The 5549-nt window shown below is 41.3% G+C and overlaps 1 long non-coding RNA gene across 1 annotated transcript in view; it reads right to left on the reverse strand.

The window, feature by feature from the left end:
- LOC119418355 overlaps window positions 1-4621 on the reverse strand; it is a 10945-nt gene extending 6324 nt beyond the window's left edge. The window contains exon 1 of the long non-coding RNA XR_005187183.1: window positions 4455-4621. This is a non-coding gene — a long non-coding RNA (uncharacterized LOC119418355). The remainder of the gene's footprint in view (window positions 1-4454) is intronic.
- Window positions 4622-5549: the final 928 nt, after the last annotated feature.

The following is a 5549-nucleotide window of genomic DNA, read 5'->3' on the forward strand; positions in this document are numbered from 1 at the left end:
AGAGAGAGAGAGAGAGAGTGAGTGAGTGAGTGAGAGAGTGAAAGAGTGAGAGTGAGTAAGAGAGAGAGAGAGAGAGGTGAGTGAGAGAGAGAGAGAGAGAGAGAGAGAGAGAGAGGTGTGAGTGAGAGTGAGTGAGTCAGGTCAGAATGAGTGAGAGAGAGAGATGAGTGAGGGAGAGGGAGAGAGGGTGAGAGTGAGTGAGTGAGTGAGTCAGAGAGAGAGAGAGGCATGAGTGAGGGAGAGTGAGTGAATGAGAGTGAGTGAGTGAAAGAGTGAGAGTGAGTGAGTCAGAGAGAGAGAGATAGGCATGAATGAGGGAGAGTGAGTGATTGAGAGAGTGAGTGAGAGAGATTGAGTGAATAAGAGTGAGTGAATGAGAGAGTGAGAGAGTGAGTGAGTGAGTGAGTGAGTGAGTGAGTGAGTGAGAGAGCAAGAGAGGCGTGAGTGAGAGAGTGAGTGCGAGAGTGAGTGAGTCTGAGTGAGCGAGAGAGCAAGATTGAGTGAGAGTGAGTGAGTCACTGATTGAGAAAGGTATGAGTGATTGAGAGATTCAGTGAGTGAGCGAGAGAGCGAGAGAGAGAGCGAGAGAGAGAGAGAGCGAGAGAGAGAGAGGTAGACATCGTGGATTTTGACGTAGCAAACCAATTTTTGAAAGGAACCTTCCTAATGCCTAGATGTAGCCATGTGACACAACCAAAGGAAAGTTGATCCATTTCTTTTTCCAATTTATCCAGCTCTCAAAGTTTACATATATTTATGGTGGCAGCCATATTGGATTTTGACCTGGCAACCCAGTTTTCAAAAGGGACCTTTCTCACCATGCAGCCTCACACTATAATGAACGTGAATAACTCGCTTATTTTTTCAAGTTATCCAATTCCCCTGTTTCCTCTGCGATGGAGGAAGGTTAGAATAATGTGGGCATGTTGCCGATATAAAGTTGAAACAGTAGCATTTACAGGAAAACTCATGTAATTCTGCAAATTTATGTTCATTTTGTCAAACTGCTCTGGTGGCTTTGCATCTATGTCACACACAAAAAAATCTATGTAAGAAAATACTTTCTTTTTATTACATTTAAATAATAAAAGTTATGGTTTATGGTATCCAGATGTGATGAGAAAGTCTGTCCAATATTTAATCAGATTTGAAATGTGAGCGCTGTGGAATGCTGATTGTTTTGGCAGATTTAGTTGTGCCAAATTTCCAACACTTAAATGTCAAGGCCAAAAGAGAGGAAGAACATGTATCATCAGCTGTTTATCACGACAAGCTCTAATTCCACCTGAAGTACATGTTTCTCATAAACCGCAGCTCCAGCTGAGTTAGTTTATTTAAAACAAGTTGGATTTCAGTAATTAATTTCTCAAGATCGGAACTAATCTAAAATCCTGTGATTTGCTCATTTTAAATATATTTATTTCTTACACCATTTACTCTGAGTGGAGTCTCCTTCAGTCTGTGCAAGTTTTCCCACGCTGTGCCTGATCTAAACCAAATACAACTGAAGTGAAAAGGAACGTAAAACAAATAGATCTGCCCCGGGGCAGGAAGGTTGCTTCAGGGATAAAATGAAAGTAAAGAGTTGTGGATGAGAACTCAGGCTCTGATGGCGGGTCCCCGAGTGCTTGAGGAGGTGCTTAAAAAGCGCTCAATCAGGACTTTTTCATTAAAAGACGGGATGACGGGGTCATGCTGACATTTGCACTGAAGCTGCAGGAACTGAGGGCCGACATGAGATCCACTCTGCACCCCTGCATGAATGCTGCGCGTGTTGACTGATTACCTTATTAAACTGAGATTGGTGGGAGAATACTCTGATCGTTTAGGTGGTTTTTCAGTTTTTGCAAAGAACGGTGCGAAAGCAATGCAGTCAGCATCTCACTCTCAGCACCTCTGCATCTTGTTTTTTTTGTTTTGTTTTTACAAATGATGGAAACATTGAATTAAATATTAAAAAAATAGTTTTACCAACAGTTCGGTATCTTACAGATACATGCTCTCATTCAAACCCGTAACATTTCCTACAGGAATGCATATCGCCCTCCCCCCTTCGTGCCAGAGATAAGATCATCTTATGATGAGAAAAGACAGGGGTGTAGCTGTTATAGTCAATCAATTTTTATGCAATAGGATGAGATATGGCCCACATCAAAACCACCATCAGCATCAACAAGGACCAACACCAGTACGCATACCACAAGAATTGATCAACAGAAGACGCCATCTCCTCTGTGGTCGACACTGCTCTCACTCACCTGGAGCAGAAGGACTCCTGCGTCCATATGCTCTTTGTGGACTTCACCTCTGCCTTCAACACCATGATTCCACAGACCCTGATGGACAAACTACTCACACTAGAACTAAGCCCCTCCCGTTGCCCTTTTCCCAACTGGGTCCTGGATTTCCTAACCAACAGTCTGTGAGGATCCACAACTTCTCCTCCTCCACCATAACCCTCAGCATTGGCTCCCCTCAGGGCTGTGTGTTGAGGCCCCTTCTGTTCACTCTGCTCACGTATGACTGTGCACCTACCCATCCAGGCTGTCATACTGTAAAGTTTGCAGACGATAGATTGGTAGTTGAATGCATCACAAACGACGATGAGTCCAGCTACAGGCAGGAGGTGGAACATCTGGAGAGCTGGTGCAGGAAGAACAACCTCCACATCAATGTGAAGGTGACGAAGACGAAGGAGATGACTGTGGATTTCAGAAGGAACAAACACACCTACACTTCCCAAACATAGCAGGATCTGAGGAGGAATTGGTCTCCAGTTATAAGTACTTGGGCATTACATTACAAATGCTTCTGAGGCCAATGGCCACCGTGTTGTTCAAGCCAAGAGCCATTGCCAACAGGGGGCTAAGCACCCCTAAGGGGCAGATTCTAGAATCGCCCCTGGGTTAAATAGAAGGCAGGTGTCAGGACTCCTGTACTTTTCAGAAACTGGACTTCTTGTACCCCCATGACCCAAAAAGGAAGAAACGGGTAAAGATGATGGATGGATGGACTTCTTGTTCTTGAAGACATTTCACCTTTCATCCAAAAGGCATCTTTAGTCCAGTTGCCTTCGATTGACCCATTTAGGATCGTCACACACAGAAAGACTGAATCTACACCAATCTTTTACTGTGTCCTTATGCTTTTTCTTTTTTACTTTTTTGTCCATAATTCTGCTTCTTGTTTCTTCTTTTTAATGTTTTTAATATTCCAACTAACATTCATTTAACTCTTATTCAACTGCCTTTCACCCTTTTCAGAAAGTCTCAGTTATGTCCTTCAGTCTTAAGCATTCACACTACATTTCATGCATTTCAGCAGGTTTTTTTTTTCTTCTAGTTATTAAAGTGAATTATAGAAGGGAATGACAACAATGTCAACCTTGCGTGTTTGGTACTTACTGGAGCATCTACAGTGTGAGCTGGAAGGAAAGCTGCAAAAAATCTAAATCAAATCTTGCGGCTGGTTTTGATCAAAAATAAAACAAACAGCCACTGATGCTAAAGTCCAAACTGTATCTACGTATATTTAGTTGACCACTCCATTTGCATGCTCTCTTGCTCGATGGTGTTTTTGGCAGATTTGCTCGTAAAACAGAGACAAGTGACGCTGCAGAAAGTTTTGCAGCTGCCCCACTGAACTTTGAGGCTGGTCACAGATCGCCCAAAGCGTGACACTTCAGCGAACTGAAAGAGGAAATTGGAAATTGACTCATACAAGCAGACAGGCCATTCTCTGACCCCTCAACATGGGGTCACATAATTATCTCTTCATTTGTTTCCAACAAAGCATTCGATTGTCTGCCAGGTCTGAATGAAGCGGTGTGTGTGGTCTCTGTTGGAGAAATGAACAAAAATCTCCCTCACATTCATATTTAAAAAGACAACTTTCTAAATTTATATTCAGATCTCAAACTACCCAGTATGTGAATGGTCCCAATGGACATTAATGCAAAACTCCCATGTCATTGCTCAACCATCCATGAGCCACATTAACCCATTTTCCTTCTAATTAAAGAGATCCTTCACCCATGACCGCTGATACACAATGGAACAATTTTCTGCAGATGATCTGCATTAAATGTGAATTTCCTGTCGTTTGTGGCTCCCTCTATTAAAATGTAGTAAATCAGCAGATCAATTAATCCTAATTACAATAAAAAAAATACCAGATGTTGGCCAGTTTGACCCCCATTAAAAGGTCAAAGGTTTATTTTTCATGTGCTGTAAAAATGTCATTAACCTGTTAACAAAAAGAGTGGAACATAAACATGGTTGTTAATGGTTAAAACACTTTAAAATGTGCTTATAAACTCCTGAGAGCTCCTTAATGCTGATGTCATCTCTAACTAGGTGCAAACATCAACATTTCATGCTGCAATTTTAACATTTTCAGTCAAATAAATTTAATCCTGCATAAATATGAGATAAAAAAAAAACGATTCCTCTCACCTTATCGGTTGTCAGCTGGATTAAAATTCACAGCTCTGCGTTCCTCATAATTTCCTTGGGAATAAAGTTTCCTTTACTTCCCTCGTTCAGTCAGAATCTAAAGTGATGTCAAATGGAGCAACGATTAAAACAAAAAAACCTGCAGCATGCACAACTTCTGTTAGTTTGGATGTGAAGAAGAAACTCAGACATATGGAGTAAAAACCCCACAACATGGTCACGTGGTCACCACACACTTCCAGCTGATGGGTGTTTTGCTGCTGGAGCAGAGTCTGAAGTTACCAGAGACTGTGTGTTTGTATTTTTGCGCCCTCTGCTGGACAATAACTCACACGTTTGACAGTTTTTTTTTTAATAAATATATAATTATTGTTATTTAAAAAAGAAAATAACAAAACTAATACAAATTACATCAATTTTGGTGTACAAAAATGTTGCTAACAAAGTGAGAACAACCACTTCCGGTCGCCATCCGTCGCAAACACCTCTTTAAAGACCGTCACTGATGAGTTCAGGTGCCCCTCGTAAAATTGATAATGTTGACAAAAAGTTTAACTGTACGCACGTCGGTGGGTTTCCCCCAACACTCCTAATAAATAGTTTCTAAAAGTCCATGAAGGCATCACAGGGGAGTTGAGAAAACTGGGCGGAGCCTCGAAATAAAACACACCTGAGTTTTAATGTCCTTGGGCTGAAAAAAGATTCCGAATCGGCACCGAACACATCGGACTGAAGGTAAATATAACGAATAACTGGACTTTAGTCTTCTCACAGTTTATATAATGTCAGTTTGAGATTTATCTTACACTTTGTTAAAAGTTTCCGATCATGTTAGAGACGGTTTTGGTCGATGCTCAGAAATCACCTACTCTGGGCGGGTCCCATTCTGGCTTTTTGCGCCAAACTCTGTTGTGAGTTTTTATACTTGGGAAAATATTTAATTTGACCGCAAAACTGAACAAACCTGCTGAAACACAAAAACTTTTGATTTGGACTGCTTTAGTTCGGCACTAGTCTCAGTGCGTGGAAAAATAGTTTTTGCACCGTAATCCTTAAAAAAAACCACACATCATGATTAGTCTTTTTTTTTGTTGA

The sequence above is a fragment of the Nematolebias whitei genome, chromosome 12, assembly GCF_014905685.2.
Source record: "Nematolebias whitei isolate Nwh7 chromosome 12, NemWhi1, whole genome shotgun sequence".
NCBI classification, from domain to species: domain Eukaryota; kingdom Metazoa; phylum Chordata; class Actinopteri; order Cyprinodontiformes; family Rivulidae; genus Nematolebias; species Nematolebias whitei.